General features: G+C 37.5%; 1 long non-coding RNA gene across 1 annotated transcript; it reads left to right on the top strand.

Moving 5' to 3' along the window:
- Nucleotides 1-1,974: 1,974 nt before the first annotated feature.
- Nucleotides 1,975-25,221, top strand: LOC121821288 (uncharacterized). The gene is made up of 2 exons (XR_013043319.1): nucleotides 1,975-2,273; nucleotides 24,877-25,221. It is a non-coding gene; the product is annotated as an uncharacterized LOC121821288 (long non-coding RNA).
- The last annotated feature ends 831 nt before the right edge of the window (nucleotides 25,222-26,052 follow it).

The following is a 26,052-nucleotide window of genomic DNA, read 5'->3' as shown; positions in this document are numbered from 1 at the left end:
CCTACATGTGTTTATGCTGCATTTGTTTAACGTTGTAAACATGTGTTACATTTGCTTTACCTTGCCTGCATAAGGCACCTGATTGGTCTAATAAAAAAGCCGAATGGCCAATAGCGAGGTAGCAGAGGGATAGGCAGGGATGGTGGGCTAAGAGAATAAGGAGGGGAAGAGAAGGAGAGGAGAGGAGGGAGAAGGAGAGGGAGATGCCAAGGGCCAACCAGTCAGGCAGCTGCCAGACACACAGACATAGAGTAGGACATGCAAAGTGAAAGTAAGGTAAAAAGCACAGAGGCAAAATGTAAATGAAGAAAAACAGGTTAAAATAAGTTATAAGAGCTAGTGGAACGAGCATAATATAAGACCGAGCATTCATAACTAATAATAAGTCTCCGTGTCATGATTTGGGAGCTGGTTCATGGCCCAAACAAAAGCCTGATACATTTGGCATTCCTACATAGGGCTCAAATTTCCACACAGAGACTGAGAAAGAAGAAAAAAGAAAAAGAAACAGATACAGCCCCTTTAACAAGCTCTGTTGTACAGCACAGCACTTAAACAGCAAGTATACTTAAGTAGAAACAGGGAGCTAGGTAAAAAACACCTGCCATGGAGTGGATACCAACTTCCTAGAGCTGGAATAGTTAAATGCAACTCCTGGTGAAACGCTTAAAGAACCTTCAGTCTCAGTTCCCACAGATCCGAGGAGGGAGTGGAGCCAGCCACCAGAGCTGCCAGCACAAAGCCACTTAGCAGTTTAAGGTTTAGCTCATGTGGTCAGAAAAGTTTAGAGACACACACAGTAAAGACAGGTCCAGGTGGGGAAAAAATCCTCTAAACAGTTAGAGTGTGAATAAAATGTGCATGGGCTTAATAAAGAAAATGGGTAGAGACAGTCATCTGAAAAAATAAATCGTTTAAAAATTAAAGTCTTTAAAGAGAGAGGAAAATAATATCAAAAGAATAAACCACATAAAGATGGGAAATACACATCGAGTCTGGATCCTGGATGGTGCTGTGTTGACTTGGAATTTTTTTAATGCTGATGAGCAAATGACAGCTGCAGAGACACACTGGATTGTAAAGGAACTGCTAAACTAAACCAGCCTAGATACTTTAGGGATGCACTAAATTTGAAATGGAATTCAGAAAATGTATTGTATTGGGGGAAAAGTTATGCTTTTGTTTTCATGGGAAACAAAAGGATGTGGATATCTTCAAGGTTAATAGAGATCAAGTTTGATTGGTAAAGACTTCCTGAAAAGCTTAGCTACAGACATAAAGAAATAAACCAAGAAAAACTACAAGACAGGTGACATATATACTGATCCCTCTGCCTGGGAAGAGTTCTGAGACTGGACAACAAATGTTCAACTAGTGCTCCCAGGACTTGACCATCATCTCAATTTTCTCAGGATCCCCTAAAGATGCCATTGCCTTCAGATAACTGGAAGCAGTCTAAAGAACACTACACCCACATTCCCAAGAGGTGGGGCTGGTAGTTTCTGGTCATTTGGTGGATTATGGATGTTTGTCATCACTTGGGGGGAAATCTAGGTATATAGGATTAAAAAGACAACTATTAACCTCAAACATTTTACATTGGTATGGATTTTGGTCTATTGATACAAATTTAAAGTTATTTTGTTATACTGTATGTTTCAACTCTTGTTTGGGGTATTGTGCTTATATATCTCATTTATCACTGTATTGTATAACTAAGAAATTCAGATTAGTAGTTACTCATCTATAATAATCAAACTTGTGTCATGTTAGGTATGTTCTTAAGGTTAAACAGATATATTTTAGTAGACAGATAGATGTTCTTCAAATGCTTCAAAGACTTACAGAATATGGCATTTAAGGTGTTTAATGACCTAAGGCTTTTCATGACAATGAGACACATCAGCTCCTAGCAACACCTATCTACTTCATAAAAGGATCATGGGCATCAAAGAATTCCATATGAGGTTTTTTTTCCATTGTGGCAAAGCTAGCCATTTGGACAAGAAACTGCCCTTGCCTTGACTACTGACAGTATGCTGGACAATCAAAACACAAAGGGGAAAGATTGCTGAACTTTATCAAGATAAGTTAGGACAGTCCTTCAAAATTCATGCTTCATAGAAAAGTCTGCCAGATATTCTAGGCCTGTAGGCCAAAAATGGATGCCCCAGCATGGCAGAGGAATTTTGGGTGACTGTCCAGGCAGTTAGATGTCTCTGTCACTTCTATAGTTTAGAAAGTGGCTTGAACTGCACTTCCTGTCTACTCAGGTAATATATTCTTTTGGGGTCTCTGATGGAGTTAAAGACTAGATAGTTATAGTTACAGTTTTCTTTAGTTATGATAGAAGGCAAATTAGGTACAGAACTTTGGATTCACCATGATAAGATAAACAATGCAGTATTTTTCTCTGACCTTGCCAAATACAAATAGACTGGATATTGTAAATGTAATTCTTATTTTCTTCTGTTCTTATTCTATATAGTTTGACTATGTTCAAGTTAAAATCCTTCCTATGTATTTAGATGAAAAGGAGGATTGTCCCCATTCTAATTTCATGGCCCACACCCCAATACATACTCACATATATTTGCAAATTAAAATATAAGTTGTACATACAAAAAGAAATTTGCAATATTTACTGTAAAATGTTATTTTAAGGTGTGTTATTTTTGTTTATGTTGCATTTGTTTAACTTTGTGAAGCTGTGTTACTGTGCCTATCTAAAATACCTGGTGGTCTAATAAAAAGCTGAATGGTCAATAGCAAGGCAGGAGAAAGGATAGGTGGGGCTGGCAGGCAGACAGACTAGATAGAGGGAGAAATCTGGGAGGAGAGATTTAGGAGTCAGAGAAGCAGGAGGACTCCAGAGGCCAGCCACCCAACTACATAGCAAGCCACGGGGTAAGCGTAAGATTTACAGAAGTAAGAGAATGGGAAAAGCACAGAGACAAAAGGTAGATGGGATAATTTAAGTTACAGAAAGCTGGCTGGAAACTAAGCCAACCTAAGGCCTTATATTCATAAGTGATAATAAGCCTCTGTGTGTGAATTTATTTGGGAGCTGGGTGGCAGCCACCCCCACAAAGAGCAAAAGAGTAAAAACAAACAAGTAGTTGCTATACTGCATCTTGCTTATTTCACTTAACATAATGCTTTCCAGTTTCATAACATTTTTCATTTTTCTGAAAATGTTCCTAATTTCATTTTTTCTTTGTGGCTAAATAAAATTCTAATATATATACCCTTTATATATATATATATCCTTAATGTGTTTATATATATATACATATATATGTATGTGTGTATATATATATTCCCTTAATGTGTTAACAAACAGCTATTATAAATAAGTAAACATAGAGCAATAAAGATGTGTGTGCTAGTACCTCTGTGGTAGGGCTTAGAATCCTTTGGATGCATATCCAAGAATGATATAGCTGGGTTTTATGGTAGCTCTCTTTTTATCATTTTGAAATACCTCCTTACTGAATTCCATGGTAGCTATATAAGCTTACATTCCCACTAGCATTAATTAAGGATTGTTCCTTCCACACATCATGGCTGGCATTTGTTGTCAGTTGTATTCTTGAGGCTGGCCATTAAGGCTAGAATGAGATGGATCCCATGGCAGTTTCAATTCACATTTCTTTGATGTCTACAAATTCTGAACACTATTTCTAGTGTTTATTGGCCACTTGTATTTCATATTTTGGGAACTGCACATTCAGCCCGTTGGCCCATTTAGTAATTGGAAGATTTGGTTATATGGTGTTCAATTTTTGTAATTCACTTTATGTTCCAGATATCAATCCCTGGATGGTGTAGGATTATCAGGTCATTTTTCCTTTTCTGAGGTTGTCTGTTAACTCTGGTGATTATTTCTCAGCTGTGCAGCAACTTTTATTATTCATATGGTCCCATTTGTCATGACTTGTTTGTATTTTCTATACTCCTGGGGTACTTTTCCAAAATTTCTTTCCTGTGCCTGTACCTTAATGTGTTTTTCCCTATGATTTTCTGTTTCAAAATTTCAATTCATATATTGTCAGGGATGGCATAATAAGATGGCTGATGCGCTGGCAGCAGAAATTGGAGAAAAGGGGACTCGAAATTGTGGACCATCAACCCTCCGAGTGTTCCCTTCAGGATCTTCTGTTTAGCATGCCTCTAGAGGGCCAAGGCAGAAATGCCTATGTGTCCCAAGGTCATGCTTTATGGTGTGCACATGTCATGTCCTCCTCCATATAAATACTTCTTGTAATACTAGTTTTTTTCTTCTATCTGATCTTCATGTTCTGTGTTCCTAGATCAATGGTGATTTCTGTGATACAGAAAAGGAGTAAAGTAAATTTCACAGATAATTGTACAGAGATGATCATCCAGGCTAGGGTTAAGGCAGTTATGCAGTTCATGGAAAAGAACCTGCAGCCTGGGAAAGTTTTTTAGGCTTGGATAAACTGTACCTAATGTGTGGTCAACTATAGCACATGGTATGATGTGTATCAACACACTAGACTTAAATTGGCCATGATGAATAATTCAGTTTCTGAGGATATTCCAAAGACATTGTGTAAAATTTGAGACCTAAGGGGTGTTGGCTGAAGACTGTGGATGGAGTAACATATAGATGGAATGACAAACTAAAGTGTGGGAACCTAGAATAGGAGGAAAATAGTGACCTCCACCAAGAAAGGGAGATGGCAACTTTAATCCAGATATTTTTTATTCCTCCTGAAGGAGTGTGGAGATAATGTGACAATTGATGGAGAGATTGCTACAAACTTTATCGGGTTCCTAGATTAAAAGGAGCTGCCAGAAAAGGTGAGCTTTCTTTCATGAAAACTCTAAAAATTAGATCAGGTCTTCTTTGGAATTGTTGGAATATAGAAGGACAGAAGTCGCTGACTTGCAGGGACAGATTTTTTCGTCTGACGTCATTGTGACCCACCAGTCATGGGGCTTGGTGTTTGCAGAGGGCTGAGGAGGAAATTAGGCGGCTGCAGGGGTCTTGAGGTCGGAGCAGGCTGTGTGAGAAGGAAATGACTGTCCGGTACATTGACCACTGTTCTTATTTTTACTTTTTTTTTGCGAAATTGCATGTTGCTAGCCTCTGGGTGAAGTGGTCAGAAGATTGTATAATCATTAATAATAAAAATAGATTATGCTTGCTTTGGTGTTAAGTCTGGGATAGTTCCTGTGTTTAAGAAAAGATGATGAGGAATATATTGGTGATTTTCTAAGAATAACGTTTGGAATTATGAGAACATTCTGTATTTGGGTGATTTCCTTTTTTTTTTTCTGTTTCCCCTTTACTTATGATAATAAAAGACTGAGGTTACCAGGGCAAAAGCAGAAGCTAAGATAAGTTAGAGAAGCTAAGAGAAGTTAGAGAAGCTAAGAGAAGCTGAGAGAATTTAGAGAAGCTAGGGAAGCCAGGAAAGCTAAGGAAACTGTGACAAAGAAGCTACTTAGCCACTGCAGAAGCCGGAAGTGACCTGTCAGCTTGCATGAACACTGTCTCTGAGTTGTTACTGCGCCTTCCAGGTATCCCATCCTTCGGACCCCCGAAACTGCTAAGGCTGGTCCCCGGCAATATATTAAGATGTTTTGTCCATTTTAAGTTTATTCTTGTTCAGTTTAAGAGATATGGATCTATTTTTACCTTTCTATGCATAAATTTCCACTTTCCCCAATGTTTGTTGAAGAGACTATCTTTCCAATATAGGTTTTTGACAGCTTTGTCAAAAGTTAGTTGGTTGTGACTCTATGTGTTTATTTCTGGGTCCCTTATTCCCCTATTTATTGATCTATGTGTATGAGTGTGTTCTAGTAGCCTGAGTTGTTGATACTGTGCTTCTGGAGTGTAGCTTGTGATCAGGAATCATGATACTTTCAACATTGTTCTATCTGCTTAGAGTTGTTTTGGCTATTCAGAGTCTTTGGTCTTCTGACTGAATTATTTCTTCTACTACAAAGAATGTAATTGCAATTTTGATAGGAATTATACTGAATATGTATACAACATTGAGTAATAAAGCCATTTTTGTAATATTAATTATACTAATCTGTAAGTTAAAACACCTTGCCAGCTTCTAGCATCTTCAACTTTTTTTTTTCAGTATCTTAAAGTTTTCATTGCAGAGGCATTTCAATTCATTGGTTGGATTTATTGCTTGGTTTTGTTTTTTAAAGCTATTATTAATAGGATCTTTATCTTAATTTCTTTTTAAAACTTTTTTATTGGTTATTTGTGGATTTTACACCGTGTATCCTGATCCCACTCATCTCCCTATTCCCTCACCTCCACCCTCTGCCTTTGTGACCCTCCCAAAAAATAAAACAAAATTTAAAATAAAGCCTAAAAACAAAACAAAACAATTTTATTGTTGATATATAGAAAAGCTAATCCTTTTGAGTGGACAAGATGTCTCAACAGCTATAAGTGCTTACAAACAAGTCTGGTGATGTGAATTAAAGTCAAAGAACCAATTCCCAAAAGTTGTCTTCTGACCTCCATGCATGCACTGTGAGACACACACCCAACATACCACACACACACAACATACCACACACACACACACACACACACACACACACACACATTGTATTACGTATGTTTCTGTTTCTATAATAAAATACAATGACCTATGTTCCCTAGGACTTTTATCATGAAGATATCCTGTATTGAACACTATCTAATGCCTTTTCTAAATCTATGGAGATGGTAATGTGATTTCTGTCATTGTGCCTAACCTTGTTATATTACATATACCCCGATTTGCATATCTAGAAACAACCTTGATTCCCTGAAATGAAACCATCCTATCGGTGTTCTATGATCCTAATGTGTTCTTGAATTCAATTCCAAGCATTTTTGTTGAAAATATCTGTGTCTATATTGACTTTGGAAGTCCGTTTACAATTTTATTGTGTTGCTGCCTGGTTTTTCTGAGGATAGCACAGTTTATCTTGTTATCTCAATTTTTGGTACTGAGGAGCTGTGAGCTTCTAGGGGTCTTGCAATGTCTTGTTTTATCATGTCTTGTGTATTTCTTTGTTGTGTTTTACACATCTGTTGGAATGCATATGTACTGTAGTGTTTGTTTTCCCTTCCCCCATTGTTTGTTTGTTTGGTTGGTTGGTTGGTTGGTTGGTTGATTATTTTGCATGAGTTTTCTGGTGAGGTGTCTTCACTTAGATTTATGTTTCTCACTAAGAGGAGAAGCCAGCTGCAATAGCACATGATTTTACAACCACCTGAGTGTTAACAGCAGATGAAAACACATAATGTGATTCACTTGTGTTCTCAAAAAGGATCAGAGACAGTGGCACTGGGTGCTGATTGGGGGAAATGTAGTTTGCACATTTTTAGAACTACAAATATCAATAATTCATTCATTCATTCATGAGATACAGGGAAAGGGGAAAAAGAATGAAAATATGAATGGGAGAGAAGGTATATAGGTTAGAGGCTTTCTATGGTTAAGGCTCTGAGGGGCTGTAGAAGGGCTACCCACTCATGTTTCCCTTCATCACTGGGTATTCAAATTCCAGCTGCTCAATTTAATTCAGACCCTCTGGAAACATAATGAAAGATATGTTTTGTATTAATTTTCTCATTTAGTCTGTTTTAAACTTTGTCAATGGACCCTTTTATCTCCCAATTTGCAGGTGAAGAAATAGATATTTAGAGATTAACTACATTAGTCACATTTTCACAAATGTCAAATTATGAAGCCAAGGGAAATTGTTTCTTGTTTTATCTTGAAAAAAAATCATACAATACATTCTGATCAGTTTCCCCTCCACCATCTTTCTCCCAGATCCTTCCTATCTCCCCACCCACCTAACCACATGCCTCCAGGAAATAATTTTTTAATGCCTTGTTACACTTCTGATTTATAATCTCATACTCACCCCTCCCTCACCCTCTCTCCCTCTCTTGTTCTGTTTACATACTCTCTTAAACCAATATTACTATATCAACAAAAGTTCCTTCATTTGTTCCCATCAACATTCAGCCCATCTGTCAAATCCTACTTTCTCCATAAGCATTTTCTTCCCAATTTAAATCAAAGTCACCTCTCCCTCCCGCCAAGCCAGTGGTTTCCAACTTTGGCTGCTCATCGGAATCACCTGTGGAGACCTGATATAATTGGTCTGGGAGCCACCTGGGCATCAAGATTTTTAAATCTCTCAAGGTGATTCCAATGCACAGGGAAAGTTGACGAAACACTAGTCTAAAATCTTAAATGAATATTCTTTAAACTATACAATTCTTTCTGTAATTAAAACACAAACTTGCATGATTTAGAAACAGATTTAGGAATAAGATGGCTTTATCTATAAATGAGGATGCTGACAGACTAGTAATCTTCAAACTTTATTTTTGCAAAATACCTGGAGTGAAATCTTTTAGAGGCACATAAAGAAATGGACAAGAATGGAGGGATTTCATTACTAGAAAAAGAGAAGAGAAACACAATCTCACTAATTTACTTCTTCCCCCTACTGCATGCCTGGATCTCTCTGGAAACTACATGAATAGTTGATGACACCCAAGGTCAAAGCCTAAATATGCTGAGTTACAAAAGTCTCCTCTTTGTTGCTTGTCATTCTGTGGCATCACGAACAAATTCATGATGAATAATCTATATGTTAATTGAATTAACAAATGACTCCTTTCCACAAAATGCATAACTATTAGAGTGTCTATTTTGTAAGGGAAACATATTCCACTAAGAAAAACAGCAGTAGTTCTGAATCACCCGAAAGTGGCATCATGTACCAAATGACTGACACTATTTCAAATTCACAGCCACTTCAGAAAACAAATACTGGCATATCCCTTCTGCCACTGAAGAAGTTGAGGGTTGGGGGTTAAGTGACTTATCTCAAGTTGTGGTACAATTTTGTGGCACACTCCCAAGTCCTAATCCAGTTATTCTACTTCTTATAAATATTTTATGAGCTTCTCCTTTACCTGCCACCACGGGCTTAGAAACACTCCACTAATGAGTAGCACAGAGCTGTCCCTGAGCTACTCCGAACCAAAGTTCAGCCGGAATTTAGTACAAAAGACAATTCCCAGCACACGTCTGGAGATCAGCGGGTGGGAAAATGTAGGTAATCGAGTTTTGCATTCACATAACATAAGAGAATTGTAGATTTTTTTGTAATAAATTTCTTTGTAACAAAAATGAAAAGGCATATTGAGCTTAGAAACCAACTATTAAATGAAGATTAAGGAATAAATCAGTGAATAAAAGCTCTCACTTAAAAACATGTCAAACATTAACAAAGGAAGTACATTTGAAAAAGAAGAAGAGCCACTGAGACTGGATATCTTAGTTTCCTGAGAAAGTTCAGCTAACCACAAATCATTTTTATTCCCAGGTTAGTTTCCTTCTTCTTCCCCCAACAGGTCATTCACCTTCCTCTGGGAGGATAAGTGCAGAGCTCAGCCATATTAAGATGTCAAATGAGCACAGGGGGAATAAAACACACTTGGTAGTGAGGGGAACTCCGGTGAATAATCCATCAGGGACATGCCATCTCTAAGCCAAGGTAATAGACACACAGAACACATATCCCTCTAGAGCAGTGGTTCTCAACCTTCCTAATGCTGTGACCCTTTAATACAGTTCCTCATATTGTCATGAGCCCCAACCATAAAATAATTTAATTGCTATTTCATAACTGTAATTTTGCTACTCTTATGAATCATAATGTAATTATCTGTGTTTGCCGATGGTCTTAGGTGACCCCCCCAGGAACAGGTGGTTTGACCCTCCTCCCAGTGGGTCTCTACCCACAGATTCAGAACAATTGGTGTAGAGAAAATGAACCCTTTCAGATTGTGCACCCTATTATTTATTTCAGCATTCTTTAAAATCTGAAAGGCATATCACAGTGTACAAATTATAGATTTTTTTACAACCAAATAAACAGAAACAACATGAATAGTAGTCAATAATTTATGTCTTTTGTGAGTTTAATTCCAAATTCCTTTGTTCTTTAATGAAATACATACCTTTGAAACACAAAGACCCTCAATGTGTAGAGACTGAGAGACTTTGGAGCACTAAGTCCTAAATGGGATGACATCATCAGACCCCTCCCCTAAATGCTCGGGGGGGGGGGGCACGGCGAATCTATGCAGAAGAGGAAGTGTAAAGACTGTAAGGGCCAAAGTTGCTGGATGACTCCAAGGAAACGGTGTCTTCCAGATACAACAGAACTGATACACAATTATTTACACAGGTTCAAACCAGACGAAATCCCAGCACTGAGAAGGGGAAGCAAACAACAAACCCCACCCCTAACCAAGAAGCTATTTGCAGTTGGTAGCTGTTGAAAGGGGGAAAATCAGTTCTCCAATAGTGTCACTGGGTATATCAATCACATTCTACAACAAGCCCCATGGCCAGGAGTAGTTGGCCAACACATGTTTTATCTCCAGTTGGGGAGGCTATTTTTTGTTTGGTTTGGTTAATTTTTGTAGTATTGATTGTTTGTTTACTTGTTTTTTTGTTTTTGTTTTGAGAAAAAGAAGATCAAGTTGGGTGGATAGGGAGGTGGGAAGGATCTGGGAAGTGTTGGGGAAGGGGAAAATAGGATGAAAATATAACTTATGAAAAAAACTAAAGAAAAAAAAAGGAAGGAAGGAAGGAAGGAAGGAAGGAAGGAAGGAAGGAAGGAAGGAAGGAAGGAAGGAAGGAAGGAAGGAAGGAAGGAAGGAAGAAAGAAAGAGGTCGTACCTACCAACAATTCTTAAATCTCTATACAAGAAGTGTAAGGTTTAGAAAGTTGGCTGGGCACATTTAAATTCATATTAATTCATAACATTTATTCATATTTAATACTTGGCTAATACTTGGTTTATTTAATTACATGTTTAAAAATATTACCTAAAAACTTAAAAATTTATTAGTTATTATTGATACAAATAGAAACAAAAATGTATTAGCTACTAATATTATTGATACAAATATAAGTGAGAAAATCTGTTAATATGGCTAGAATTTACAAGACAATATGGAGAAAAGTATGATTTGTAGGCAATATGTTAATTTATCAAATTGTCCTTTAGCTCTCTTCTGAAGAGATTGGTCCCAGGAATTTCTAAGGATGCACTGTAGATCTTGGCCATAGCTATTTGGATCAGTGATGGCTGGTGGATTCTAAAGCAAGCACCTATACAGGTGCTTATCTCAGGGTCCTCTCCTAAATGCCTTCACTCTGGGCAGTGAATGTGAAACAAAATGTAGGTGGGTAGAAATTAAAACATTTGAGACATAGGTGGGCGGGGACAATGTAGGAAAGCTCACAAGAAGAGAACCTTGGGCTGACTAGGAGAAGGTGTCAGTCTCAGCGGGAGACCACTTGGCTTGCTTTTCTGGAGGCAGAAGTAGGTAGGTAATCATGTACCAGCGTTGAAGGCAGCACATTGTCCCACTTCGTCCTAAGATCCCACATCAGAGTTGCAGCTTCCTTCTCAGTGATGGATCTAGGACTGAATACATAGCTTTCTGGGCTATTCTCTGACCTTGCTTAGTTAAACCCCCCATTGCACACTGTAACTAAAGCAGCACGAGGCCATAGGCATTAAACATTTTTAATTGGCTGTGATCGGTAGTGTGGAATATCAGTAGTTTCGGTTCCAGTTACTCTATTTAGTAACACATGGATAATTGTCAAATCGTCCTCTTTATTTCCAAATATTTCCTCTGTAACACTAAAAAAAAAGGAATCCCAATTTGTAGATAAATTTTTGGAAGTTGCCACATGGTGGGAAGAACATTGGTTAGAATTCTGTGATCTTTTGTGATTTCCAAACTTCTCTAGGTCAAGATTCTACCATCTATAAAACAGAATATTGATTACATGTTCCTTGCAGGTATTTTTATGAAAATTAACTTAATCAGGATATGTAAATCATTTAGAACTCCAGCTACTATAAACACTAATTCCTAGGATTTTTTTTTACTTAAACAAAAAAAGGCTAAAAGATTTATATACATATATATATATATATATATATATATATATTTCTATCTTAAAACAGCATCATCTATTTCAAAAGTAGTTATTAATCTTAGTAGAATTTAATCTTAATGTGTTTCACCCTCAATGTGGTCTCATTTGAACTGTTTCGCTGCAATTCCAAGATGTAAATGAAAGCAACTCTCAAAAGATAGCAATTAGGCCCATCAGTTCATTACAAGTAAATTTGCATACAAGATTTGGCAAGGAAAATATGCTCAGCCCAAACATTCTAAACCCTCCTATTACACTGACAAGCACCCTCAGCTATTTATAAAAATTCCAGGGCCCAGGATATTCACTAAAGCCATTCATCAAGTAATTTAAACAGCTGATAAAGAGTTGACCGAAACAGAAGTGATTGAATTTCTCTCTAAGGAGCCAGAGTGAGTCTCTGGCAAAAACAAGAAGCTATTATGTCATGTCCAATTTATTTGGTCTAGTGATTCAAAGAACACTGCTCCATCCATTATTATCATTTTCCTTTCTAAGGTTCTTATATTCATTAGTAAATGTCCTTAGCTGCCCTAAAGATTTCATGTTCATTACTTACATTAGGTTGAATAAACTGGACATGGCCTGGCAGAGTGATAAAATATTATTAGCAAACAGATGCTGGACTTTAGTGCCTTAAAGTAGCTTTCAGGGATGTTCTCCATGGCCCTGGCCCCTGCCCACCTATAGCTGTCAGCATCCTGCTCGATGCCCTCTTTCCCTCTGTGCACTCAGGGATGGATGGTTTTTATAAGGAAGAGGATTAATAGGCCCAGGAACAGATGTTCTTTTACAGTAAGTACTATTGCAATATCCAATTGTGCTTTATGTGCGGTTGATAGCAATCACTCCCCATAGACGCATTTCTTAAATACCTCTCTATTTTAAGATCCACATTTTGGTAATTTTATTAAGTAAGAAATTAAACACTTGCTGGCTCAAGTGCATCACTGACTGTGAGCAAACTGTGCTTAGAGACACTTTTAAAGACGATAGTCTCTGGATTGTTCAATTCTCCAACTAAACACCAAGTAAAATTGGTGAATACTGGGACATTTCTTCCTTGAATGGCAATGGAAGTGAGAAATCCAAAGCATGGACAAAGGAATTCAAGGCATCTAAAAAGTAGTTGAAGAATTTCATTGGTAGGGTTTTGTCTCTATAAATCTGTTCATAGAAGTCATTGGTAAAGTCCACATGACAAAATACTGATTTTTTTCTCTGCCATCTTCTAGTATTGATTGCATGATCTCCAAGTCACTGTGAAGAAGAGAAAGAAATCTAAAACTTACATTAAATTTGAGTTGCTTAATCTGGAATTAAAGTGAAGATAATACAGTTGTCTATTGTAAGGGTTGGGAAGACACTAATGAAGTTATCTGTTTTATTTATTCCCTGGTGATATTGGAAGGGCCAGTTTTTAATAGACATTTCAATAAAGGCAAACCAGTAAGAAAATGAAAACTTCAAAAAAGATTGAAATTATATAGAGGTCTTGATTTTAACCTTTATTTATCTTTTTCTGCAAGTCATCTGTGTATCACTTTTGCTTTAACAAAGTAATTTGTCATCCTGGTGACCCCTGCATAATTAGATATGTTTTCTTGTTTTGATTCTTTGATTTGGGGGTGTTCCTTTTTGATAAAGGGTCTTACCATGTACCCCTGGCTGGCCTAGAATTCTGTATGTAGAGCACACTAGCATTAAACTCATGGGCATCTACCTGCCTCTGCTTCCCCAGTACTGGGTTTAAAAGCATAGATAACCATAGTTGGCCAAGATACATATTTCCTTACAAGAAAAATATTTAATATATTTAGGAGTTTTATTTGTAAAAACCCTTGCCAACTTTTTTTTTCTAATTGCCAACATTTTTTTAAATAGATTGAAAACAGATGTTTTCCCTCGTACAATCTATTCTGATTACATCATTTCCATAGAGGCTGTACAAGTTTGCACTCCCACCTGCAGCAGATGAGTGTTCCCCTTACTCCACATCCTTATCAGATGAGTTATCATTTGTTTTATTGATCTTGGCCATTCAGACAGGTGTAAGATGAAATCTCAAAGTAGTTCTGATTTTCATTTCCCTGATGACTAAAGATGTTGAACATTTAAAGTGCTTCTTAGCCATTTGTGTTTCCACTTTTGAAAATTCTCTGTTTAGATATGTATACCATTTTTAAATTAGGTTATTTTTTTCTTGATATCTAGTTTTGGAGTAGTTTATACATTAGCCAACTGTCCGATGTGTAGTTGGTAAGAATCTTTTTTCCATTCTGTAGGCTGCTGCTTTGTCTGAATTTTTCCTTTGCCTTACAGAAGCTTTTCAGTTTCATAAGGTTCCATTTATTAATTGTTGATCTTAGTGCCTGTGCTAATGGTGTTCTGTTCAGAAAGTCTTTTCCTGTGCCAATGAGTTGGAGACTATTTCCCACTTTCTCTCCATCAGGTTCAGTTATCTGGCCTTGTGTTGAGGTCTTGGATCCATTCAAAGTTGAGATTTGTGCTGAGTGATGAATATGGATCTATTTGCATTCTTTTACATGCAGGCACCCAGTTTTACCAGCACTATATGTTAAAGATGTTGTCTATTTTATAGTTTGTATTTCTGGCTTCTTTATCAAAAATCTGGTGTGTGGGTATGTGGACTGATTTCTTGGAAGCCATAATATGCAAAGGACCTGTATGGTAAAAAGAGAGAAGAAAATGTGTGTGTGTGTGTGTGTGTGTGTGTGTGTGTGTGTGTGTGTGTGTGTGTGTACATATATGTGTATATATGTGAGTGTATATTAAAAATAAAAGTAATAAATAAGATGAAAGGTTTTTATTTTTTATTTCGTTTTTTTTTTTAATGAGAGAGAAGATGATGGTTACATATACAAGACAAAAATTCATTTCTAACATCATGCATACTGCATATCTAATAGAAATGTTTTCTTAGTAGTGAAGGGGAAAAATCAGTAGCCCCCTTGAGAGATGCTACCCACCCCCCAAAGGTATTTGCTAACCAGCAGTTTTAGAGTTGACTGGAGATTGACCTGGTGGGAAAATAAGGCTGGAACAATAAATCTGAATGTATATATCCTGGGCTCAGCAAAAATAGGGTATAGGGAGTAAAAAAACTTATGTCTCTGCAGATATGCTGCATCCTGTTAGCCATTAGTAACCTCATGCTTATAGTTTGGCCAGTAACTTCAAAGAACTCCCTCACCCCTAGCCCCCTCGTCCAGTCCCAAGATATGTAACCCTCTGCATGTAATCCTTTCCTATATAAACCCCTTGAAGTGAGTGCTTGGGGCGTTCTCCTCCACCTGCTGTATCGAGTGTTGGACATAGACCAAGCCTGGGCTTACTTTGCTATTAATAAACCCCGTGTGCTTGCATCAGATACCTGCTGTGGTCTTGCTTGGGGGTCTTTCGACACGGCAACAACAGTAGCTTAACATTCTGATGGTTTGAGAAGGTAGATGATTGAACTGTTGAATTTAATTGAATTATTAAAATAAACATTGAAGTCGCCATTTCATTCTACCAGATACTTAGTAAAAATCCTTGCAAATAAAGTTGGATATGCAACTATAATGCCCCAATAATTAGCAATACTTAGTTTACTATTAAATCAATGATAATATGAATCACATTAAAATTATCTTGGTATGAGAAAATTTTATAAAATTGTGAGATGAGGAAGGTACCATTTTTTTATTAAGAACATTTTTATTTATTTTACATACCAAAGATCCCCCTCTTCCCTCCTCCCACCCCTCCAGCCTCCCCCTTTCAATCTACCCCTCATTCCCTCCTACAAGAAGGTAAGGCCTCCCATGAGGAGGTACATTTAGTAGAGGCAGATCCAAGCCCCTCCCCATGCCTCAAGGCTGTGCAAGGGTGAAAGGTTTTTGAAATGCTCCTACACAACATTATGAGACAACAAACTTCCAAAGACTGAGCTCATTTTCTGTTGGTTATCTACTTCTGGGCATGCAGGCTATCTTTAAGAGTAGTTTGTTTTCCCAGTGCAACTCCCTTGAAGAAGACTAAATTTTCATTTGTTATCACTTGGAGATAGCTTCTGGGTTAGTGGTGGAGGCATGTGTCCACTTATCTTTTCAACTCTAGGACCAGTGGGGAGACTTTAAATCATTGCTTCTATGTCACTGGATGTATTAGGCCTGTTTTCACCGGGGGCTATAAGTCTGTTTAAATTGCTTATCTGATCTTAACTTAACTTTGACAGGTGGTATATATCAAGAAAATTACACATTTCTTTTAGATTTTTCTATTTGGTAAAGCCTAGTTTTTAAGCATATCCTTATGATTCTCTGGATTTCCTCAGTGTCTGTTGTTATGTCCCCCTTTTCATCTCCAGTTGTGTTAATTTGAATTATCTCCCTCTTCCTTTTAGTTACTGTGGATAAGGATTTGTGAATCTTATTGATTTCTCTCAAAGAACCAACTCTGTTTCATTGATTCTTTATATTGTATTTGTTTGTTTGTTTGTTCCCATTTTATTGATTTCAGTCCTGTGTTTGTTTACTTCTTGCTGTCTACTTCTTTTTGGTGTGGTTTCTTATTTTTGTCCTAGAGCTTTCATATGTGCCATGAAATTACTGAGGTGAGATCGCTCCAATTATTTTATTTAGGCTCTTAGTGCTATGGATTTGCCTCATAACTGCCTTCGTTTTGTTCCATAAGTTTGGGTATGTTGTATTTTTATTTTCATTAAATTCTAAATAGTTTCTAATTTCTTTCTTAATTCTGTCTTGACCCCTTTTGCATCCATGAAATAAGTTGTTCTTTTTCCATGACTTTGTAATCTTTCTATTGTTTCTGTTGTCATTGGTATCCAAATTTAATCTATAGTATTAAAATAGGATGAAGGGTTATTGCAATTTTCTTGAATCTGTTGAGAGCTGCTTTCTTTCTCAAATGTGGTCAGTTTTGGAGAGAATTCTATAAGGTGCTGAAAAGAGGGTATATTCTTCTGTGTTGAGGTGAAATGTTCTGTAAATCTCTTAGGTCCATTTGGTGTATGCCATCATTTAGCTCCAGCATTTCTCTGTTTAGTTTTTGTCTGGGTGACTTGCCGATTGGTGAGCATGGAATGTTGAAGTCACCCACTAACAGTGTGTGAGGCATCATATGTGATTTTACCTATAGTTATATTTCTTTTAAGAACCTGGGTGCCCTTGTGTTGGTGCACAGGTGTTTAGAATGGCAATATTCTCTTGTTGGATTTTGCCTTTGATGAGTACATAGTGTCCTTCAAGATCTCTTCAGATTAGTTCTGATTTGGTCTATTTTTTTCAGATGTTAAAATGACTATACCTGATTGTTTCTTGGGCCCATTTGCTCAGAATATCTTTTTTTATCCTTTTACCCTGAGGTGATGTCTACCCTGGATGTTAAAGTGTAGCAGAAGAATAGTTTCTGCATTTTATTCCAGTCAGTTAGTTTAGGTCTTTTTATTGGGGAATTGAGACCACTAAGTTTGAGAGTTATCAATGAGCAGTTTTTGTTGATTCCCATTTTTTGATGTTGCTTTGTGCGGCTTTCCCCCTTCTTTTTATTTGCTGGTCTGAGATTTTTTTTTTATTATTCTTTGGGTATTCTTGGGTGTGGTTAACCTCTTTGGGTTCAAGTTTTCTTTCTTGTGCCTTTTGTAGAGATGTTTTTGTAAATAGATACTTCTTAAATTTGGTTTTATTGTGGAATAACTTATTTACTCCATCTATGGCAATTGAAACTCCTGTTGGGTATAGTAGTCTGGGCTAGCATATCTCTCTCTTAGAGTTTGTAACACATTAGTCCAGGTCCTTCTGACTTTTAGAATCTCCATTGAGAAATCAGATGTTACTCTAATAGGTCTGTTTTTATATGCTACTTGGTCTTTTCCCCTTACATCTTTTAATATTCTTTCTTTGGCATATATGTTCAGTGTTTTGATTTTTATGTGCACCCGGGAATTTCTTTTCTGGTCCAGTCTATTTTATGTTCTGTCTGCTTCTTGTACTTGGACAGGCATCTCCTTCTTTAGGTTAGGAAAATTTGCTTCTGTGACTTTGCTGAAAATATTCTCTGTGCTTTTGCCCTGAGTTTATTCTCCTTCCTTTATTCCTATTATTTGTAGATTTTCTTTTCATAGTGTCCGAAATTCCCTGGACCTTTTGTGGCTTGTTTTTTTGTTTGTTTGTTTGTTTGTTTGTTTGTTTGTTTTGGGATTTTTTTAAATTTAGTATTTTCTTTGACTGAGGTATCCATCCCTCTAGTTTGTCTTCCATGCCTGAGATTCTCTCTTCCATCTCTTGTATTCTGTGGGTGAGGCCTGCTTTTGAGGGTCCTGTTCAACTTCCTAAATCTTTCATTTCCTGGTTTATTTCACTTCAGGTTTTCATTAGTGATTCCATTTCTCTTTTATTTTGAACACTTTTATTCATTTATCTTCAATATTTGTTTGTGTATTCATTGATTTCATTAATGAATTTATACATATCCTCTTTAAAGTCCTTGCACATATTCGTAACACCTGCTATGAAGTCCTCCTCTTGTGCGTCAGCTATACTGCATTTCTCAGTAGTAGGGTTGCTGGACTCTAATGCACACATATTGCCCTGGCTGCTATTGGTTCTATTTCAAAGTTGGTATCCAAGTATCTAGATTTGGGCTTATTATAATTCTAGGTGTTAATATATGGTGTTATATTTGCTGGGTGGGATTTTTAGTCCTTGGTTTCTGTTGCCCTCTCTGGATATTAGGAGCATGTGGTAGCTCTGCCTTGCCTGGTAGGAAATGCTTCTAAGTCACTGCCAGGTGTGGCCGCTGGAGATACTGGATAGAAGGATGAAACTTGTTCCTAGGCACTGGAAGCTAACATAATGAAATCAGTTTGGCCTAGAACCGAGAGGATCTGCAGGAGGGAAGAAAGCTGGGTCTGCCACAAAGATCTATGGAGTCGTAGGGAATGGAGGAAGAAAGAGAAAACAGGCCCCTCCAGATTGTCTGCTAAAGGGCTGGGAAAGAGTCTGGGTGTGGCGCTTTGATAGGTATTGTTGTTTTCATTGCAGTTGCAGCAGTTACCCTGGGAGAAGGATCACGAGGGCAACAAACCCATTATCAGAACACAGTTTTTTTAGAAGTGATGGGGGAGGAACAGAAGATAGAGTAAACAGGTCTGGGAAGGGACATGTGCGGAAGAGGAGGAAGAAAAGAGAGCAGAAGGAGAAGGGAACAGAGCAAAAGAGAAGAGAGAGGGGAGGAGTCTGTGACCAGGGTTTGTTTGTTTGTTTGTTTGTTTGTTTTTGTTTTTTGAGACAGGGTTTCTCTGTGTAGCTTTACGCCTTTCCTGAAACTCACTCTGTAGCCCAAGCTGGCCTCAAACTCACAGAGATCCGCCTGGCTCTACCTCCCAAGTACTGGGATTAAAGGCGTGTGCCACCACTGCAGACTTGTGACCGGCTTCTTTTTTTTTTTTTTTTTTCTTTTCTTTTTTTCTTTTTTAAGATTTCTTTATTTATTCCATATACAGCATGTTTGCCTGCAGGCCAGAAGAGGGCACCAGATCTTGTTATTGATGGTTGTGAGCCACCATGTGCTTGCTGGGAATTGAACTCAGGACCTCTGGAAAAACGGTCAGTGCTCTTATCCTCTGAGCCATCTCTCCAGCCCCAGTGACTGGCTTCTTAAGGATCCCCTTGCACATGCACACGTGGGCCCAGAGAGCTACACCAGCATGCACAGATTGCATGATCACACTTTGTGCAAATTATGTGATCACGCAGCACAGTGCACAAATTACATGTAGGACGCAATCCCCCCACCCCCACCCCCAACTGCTTGGCCACTGAAGTGCGCATATGCGGCCATGCTGCTGGAAGAATGGGCAGGAACTCCGAACAGGTATGGCCCCCATAGACCAGTGTGTTTAAATGCTTGGCCTATAGGGAGTGGCACTATTAGGAGGTGTGGCCTTGTTGAAAAAAGTGTATCACTGTGGGGCAGGCTTTGAGGTTTCAGACGCTCAAGCTATGTCCAGTGTAGGGCACAGTTCACTCCCTGTTGCCTGCAGGTTAAGATGTAGCTCCTTCTCATGTACCATGCCTGCCTGCACACCACCTTGAAGATGATGGATTGAACCTCTGCAACTGTAAGCCAGCCCCAATTGTGTGGTTGATTATTATACACCCCAATAAACTTACCTGGGGGTCAGAGACAGAACAGCCACTATATTAAACATAGAGGTTAGGCAGTGGTAGCACGTGCCTTTAATCCTAGCATTCCAGAGGCAGAAATCCATTCAGATCTCTGTGAGTTCAAAGCCACACTGGAAACAGCCAGGCACAAGTCTTTAATCCCAGGAAGCGATGGCAGAAAGCAGAAAGGTATATAAGGCATGAAGACCAGGAACTAGAGCCTTTTTAAGCTTTTAGCTTTTAGCAGTTCAACTGAGATCCATTTGGATGAGGACTCACAGACTTTCAGTCTGAGGAAACAGGATCAGCTGAGAAGATGACAAAGTGAGGTTGGATGTGGCTTGTTCTGTTTCTCTGATCTTTCAGCATTCATCCCAATACCTGGGCTTTGGGTTTTTTGGTTTTTTTTTTATTAATAAGACTTTTTTAAGATTCGTGTTACACAATTAAATGTTGTTCTTGTAAGAGTTGCCATAGTGTCTCCTCACAGTATTAGAAACCCTAACTAAGACACTGGGGAATCGGAATTGGAGTATTGGGAAAAGACTAAAGATTGTCTACCTGTTTCCTTGGAATGGTTTAGCCAGCAGGTTTCCAGAAAGAGAGTGCCTTGGGTGTTAGCAGCTGAGACAAAGGGATTTAAATGCCAAAGTTTTATTTTAACAATATAGGCATATAGATATTGCAAGAATATATATTACTGTGTAATTAATTATATATAGTAGTATGTGAGTACATGCATAAATGCATTTCAATGCATTCAAGTATGTTTACACCATATCTATATGACAACAGTGAATACATCTTTATAGCAATGTTTATATATTCATATAAAGACTGTGTGTAAGGGGGTTACTGTCTTTTCCAAATCTTAAATTTTGGGGGGTATGAGATAAAATCTAAGGAAATTGCACATGTGCTTGTGTAAAAGCACAATATTCCTGCATACCAATATTCCAATATTACCTGCAGAGGTGCACTAATACCAAAGTTTGTGGACTAGATTAAGAACCATGACTGGAATATACACTGGTGAAGAAACATTATTAAGTTCAAAGAAAGCATTAGAGGGTGTTACAATGTCATTTTTGCTTTTCTGTAATGAACAGGACAATTAATATTAATATCTCCTGATTTTATTTTCAAGTGAAGAAGTAGCCTAAGAAAATGGTCCTGAGACCAGTCTTTCCATTGTCTTTTGGTTCATTTTGTCTCACCAACTCTCATGCTCACAACACAATTACCTTAATTTCCTCCAGTTATTAACCAGGGAATAAGAGAAAGGACATGTGGCCCTGGAGAAAGGACCTAACATTCTCAGAACATCTAGTGAGAGGTTTAAATTGGAATGGAACTAGAAAGTGGTGACTGAATTACAAATTGCCACTTGGGTAAAAAGTAAAAAGGCATTTCATGGATATTGATTAAATGATACAAACTTTCTTTCATTCTTTCCTTCTCACTTTCTTTCTTTCTTTCTTTCTTTCTTTCTTCCCTCCTTCCTTCCTTCCTTCCCTCCTTCCTTCATTCATTCCTTCCTTTCTTCCTTCCTTTCCTTCTTTCTTGCTTTCTTTCTTATTCCTCTAATGTGGGCTTCAGTGCTACCTCTTAGGAAGAGGGAGTTTCTTTATCTGGGAAGATACTTTCCCATTTACATGATGGAAAACTCTTAATGAGTTTTGTAGTCACCACTACAGAACAGAAAAAGCTATTTGTCTGTGGATACATCTATTAACCCCAGTATGTTTTTATTGAAGTCATCATGGCCCTTTGTGGTGGGTGTAATTTCAAAAATGAAACAGAGACCATGACTGAAGAAATGTAAGAACACTTTATTGGCCACAGGACATCCTCTGTACATTAGAAATCAGAAAACACAATTTAACTCAGAGAACCACTTTCATAAAACCTTACGAGCCCGAGTAGTACACTTAGTTCTCCAGGATTTCCCAGTTGGGATCTCTTCCCATTTCCATGACAAAACAAAAGGAGTAGGAGAGCATGACATCTTCTCTGGGCTGCTTATTGGCCCTTTTAATGGTTCAAGATTTATACCACTGCCCACATCCTCATCAACACGCAGCTCAGAACATCCCAAGTCCCTTTTCTAAGTATGGTTAATTTTATCCAAAATATGGAAAAATTTCAAGGATATTATTATGAGTTACTTGGGAATAAAATTAATAAAGGGAAAACTATTGCAAAAAAAGTGTAGAATTTTACCACAATTATTCCTAAGAAAAATCAGGTGAGAAGTGGGACAGGCAGGTAAAGTAATTTAGCAAACAAACTTAAAATGTCAATTTAATTACTCTTAAGTTACTTAAGTTACTTAATGTAAGATTAACATTAAGACTTTATGCCATCATGTTGCTGGTGATTTTTAAGTATATCTTTCAAATTCAAATAGAGCTGCAGCAAAATAAATATATAAGTCAGTGAGTAGTCAAGACACTGACTCTAAAATATTGCCAACATTCTCTACTTCTCTTGTTATTTTTCTTAAGCTTACATCTGTTCTTACATAGTTAATAAATGGTTATGGAATGCCTACTATATTCCACAACTGTGCACTGGATTGATAGTAAATAAGATAAATACAGGTTTCTGGTCTTGAAAGAGCTGGCAATATTTTAGAAGACACAAACAAGCAGTGAGGCAATTCGAGTGTGATATGTGCTTTGACAAGAAGGAGCAGTTTGCTAAGGGACCACATAAAAAGAGCCATTTAGGCCAGATCACAGGGATTAAGGAAGGGTTTCGAGATAAAGTGACACAGAAACTGAAATTTTAGTGACGGGTCATTAGGCAGATGAAAGAGTGTGAGTGGTTTGAAGAAAATGAAGATGATAAAGCAAGGAACAATGAAAATGGATAGCTTTACTATAAAATACAGAGGGTCTTTTCTGCACCTAAAGAATGACAGTAAAGATCCTGTAGAGGAAGAACAGGAAGCCAGAGGAGAGAGCAGGGGGTATGAGTAATCTAAACGGAATCTGTGCAGATGTAATGCCACAGAGGAATGAGTTTTATTGAAGAAGGACTAAATGCACCATGATGGAAAGAGAGCAGAAACAAAACATGATAACAGATAAGCTTAAAACTTCAGTTTTAAAACAAACTTGGAGAGAATTTCACTATGAAGTTTCAATTTTTTAATATGAACAAATACAGAAATCCATACTTACTGGTTACATTTTATGTGCTAATCAGTATGATTCAAGTTCTTCTCATACACCATCTTGGAACACTAACACTGATAGACTCACAGTTTGCAAATATATATATATATATATATATATATATATATATATATATATATATATATATATATACATATCCCAAGAGATAATTTGTTAATGCAACTAAAATGTGCTAGAATTAAAGGCAAGCATCCAGATTCCAATGTTGCTTCTTTAAGAATCCTTCAATGAAATAGGAGCAGTTGTCTCTGTGAGTAAGGAAGAAATGGAGATGGAGGTCATTAGTGAGCAGAAAGGATCCAAAGTGCTGCTGACTTCTCCCACTGTAATCTAAGAGCTGTACTCTTCCAGACAGTGCTGAAAAATCAGTAGAAATGATATTGGTGAAATTATTAAGGCCACTCCACGTAGTTAAAAGGGAGGTTTATTCTGTGGGGTAACTTACAAGTGAAGGGATAGGTAGGTTGTAAGGCCTGGGAAAGGTGTAGCGCAGTCCGGTGATGTTCTCTGAAGAACTCTGCTCAGTCTACCTCCAGCATCCGGGGTCCAGGAACCAAGAGTCAGTGCATCTGGATCTCGGGTCTTCAGGGTCCTCTCTCAGCCCTGCCTTGTAGGCGTTACAGTTACCAAAGCCTCAGTGAGGGTTGGAACTTCCAGATCAAAGCTGGAATGGCTACCCACTACAAAATGGGTTGTTTTATAAGTCATTTAGAAATCTCAAAATTGCACACCACATCAATTGTGCATGGCAATGTGAAAAGTGGGCAGTTACCTTTATCTAGGATGGAAAGATTTCCAGATAGATGATAACATATAAGGTTGAGTTACTTTAACAAAATACCACAGTCTATGTGTATTTAAAAATAGACATCCATCTCTCATAGTTCTGGAGGATAAACTATAGTCATTTCGTGGAGATGGCTCACTCCTTATGTTGTAGACCTAGTCACTGTATTCTCATGTGTTCAAGAAAGCACAAACAAGCTCTCTGGTGTCTCTTTTTATGGTGACATTAATTTCATTGTTAGGTTACCTCCTTCAGGACTTCTACTAAACCTAAGTGCTACCCAACAGCCTGTCTCCAAATTCTAAATATTTTTAAGGTTAGAGCATCATCAATATAAAATTTGTAGACAAGAAATACAATTCAGTCACAGCAGCATGGAAAATAAAAACTAAAAGAAAATTAAATATATGATTTTAAAAAACATTGAGATCTGGGCAGTGAGAATTGTTAATGATTGGGAGTAAAAATGAAGGTCAGTAGGGTTTATCACATAAGAGCATCATGGCCCTAGGCATAACTCAGCTCCAAAAGGAAGATGGGTAGCAGAGTGACTGAGTTGTCTTACAAATGGCTAGTAGACCCCATATTGATTTCCAGCTACTATCAAAAACAAAAAGAGAAATCTGTATGTTTGCTTCTTACTCTCCAGGCAGAAAAGAACAAGAGAGAGTGGAATGTGCTTTGCAAGTACACTGGAGAAGAGAGGAAACCTAAGATCAGGATGGAGCTAGCAAAGGCAAAGGAGAACAGATAGTGAATGAGTTTTCCAGGAGAGAAGAAAGAGCAAACAAAAGGAGCTGGCAGAGATCTCTGAGGCCACCCACACAAAATCCCTCTATGGCTCTGAAAAGAAAAACAGGTAACTGACAAGAAAAAATTAAAATCTTATTATATATAAGAAATAGCCAGTCACACTGAATCACAAAGGCTAACAAGTTTCCTAAGAAATTGAAAAAAATTAAAGAATAAAATGGTCTTAAATTACTGAAGAAAATGTTAGAAGTTAATGATGTATAGTTTAAAGTGATATATAAGTGAAAAACATTTTCCTTATTCCCTCATTATTATCTAAGATTAGACTAACAGACTACATCATCTACAGTCTAATGCTTTTCAAGCATGAGCATTAGTAGAAAAGAGGTAAAATTCAACAATTTTAGTATTAAACAAATTTTTTTTTTTTTTTTTGGTTTTTTCGAGACAGGGTTTCTCTGTGTAGCTTTGCGCCTTTCCTGGAACTCACTTGGTAGCCCAGGCTGGCCTCGAACTCACAGAGATCTGCCTGGCTCTGCCTCCCGAGTGCTGGGATTAAAGGCGTGCGCCACCACCGCCCGGCCAAATTTTTTACGTTACCAGAAATCTTTAATTATCAAAACATAGTTTTATTCAGTAAGCAAAGTATGTACTTGATAGAGATGAAGAACACATAATTTTTAATTTTATTAATTTTTAAAGAGTCCAAAAATAAAATTGAACTTTAAAATGTAATGAATGTTAGTTAGGTTGAAGAACACCACTGGGTACTTTAGCAGCTTTCAAAATGGTCTTTGGCTCCCCAAGACCATTTAGGGAGTTAGTTATTTCAGATTTATCTTTAAAATATGAACTCATCGTTCGCTGCTTTTACCAGACTGACATTTGTGTTGAATGTAGGACACAATGGTGGACCTAACCTCGCATCAGAAAGAGTCAGGCAATACCATCAAACCAGTGGGGATCACTATTCTCTTAGTGGCCAATGTATCAATGGTCTCCTCAGCAAGTCCTTGATCAAACATCAAGATTACGAATGTTATTAAATCTGGATATTTAAGTACGTGTCTTT

This window comes from Peromyscus maniculatus, chromosome 11 (assembly GCF_049852395.1).
Source record: "Peromyscus maniculatus bairdii isolate BWxNUB_F1_BW_parent chromosome 11, HU_Pman_BW_mat_3.1, whole genome shotgun sequence".
In the NCBI taxonomy this organism is placed as follows: Eukaryota; Metazoa; Chordata; class Mammalia; order Rodentia; family Cricetidae; genus Peromyscus; species Peromyscus maniculatus.
Note: the sequence above shows the minus strand (reverse complement) of the source record. Positions and strands in the feature narration are given on the sequence as shown.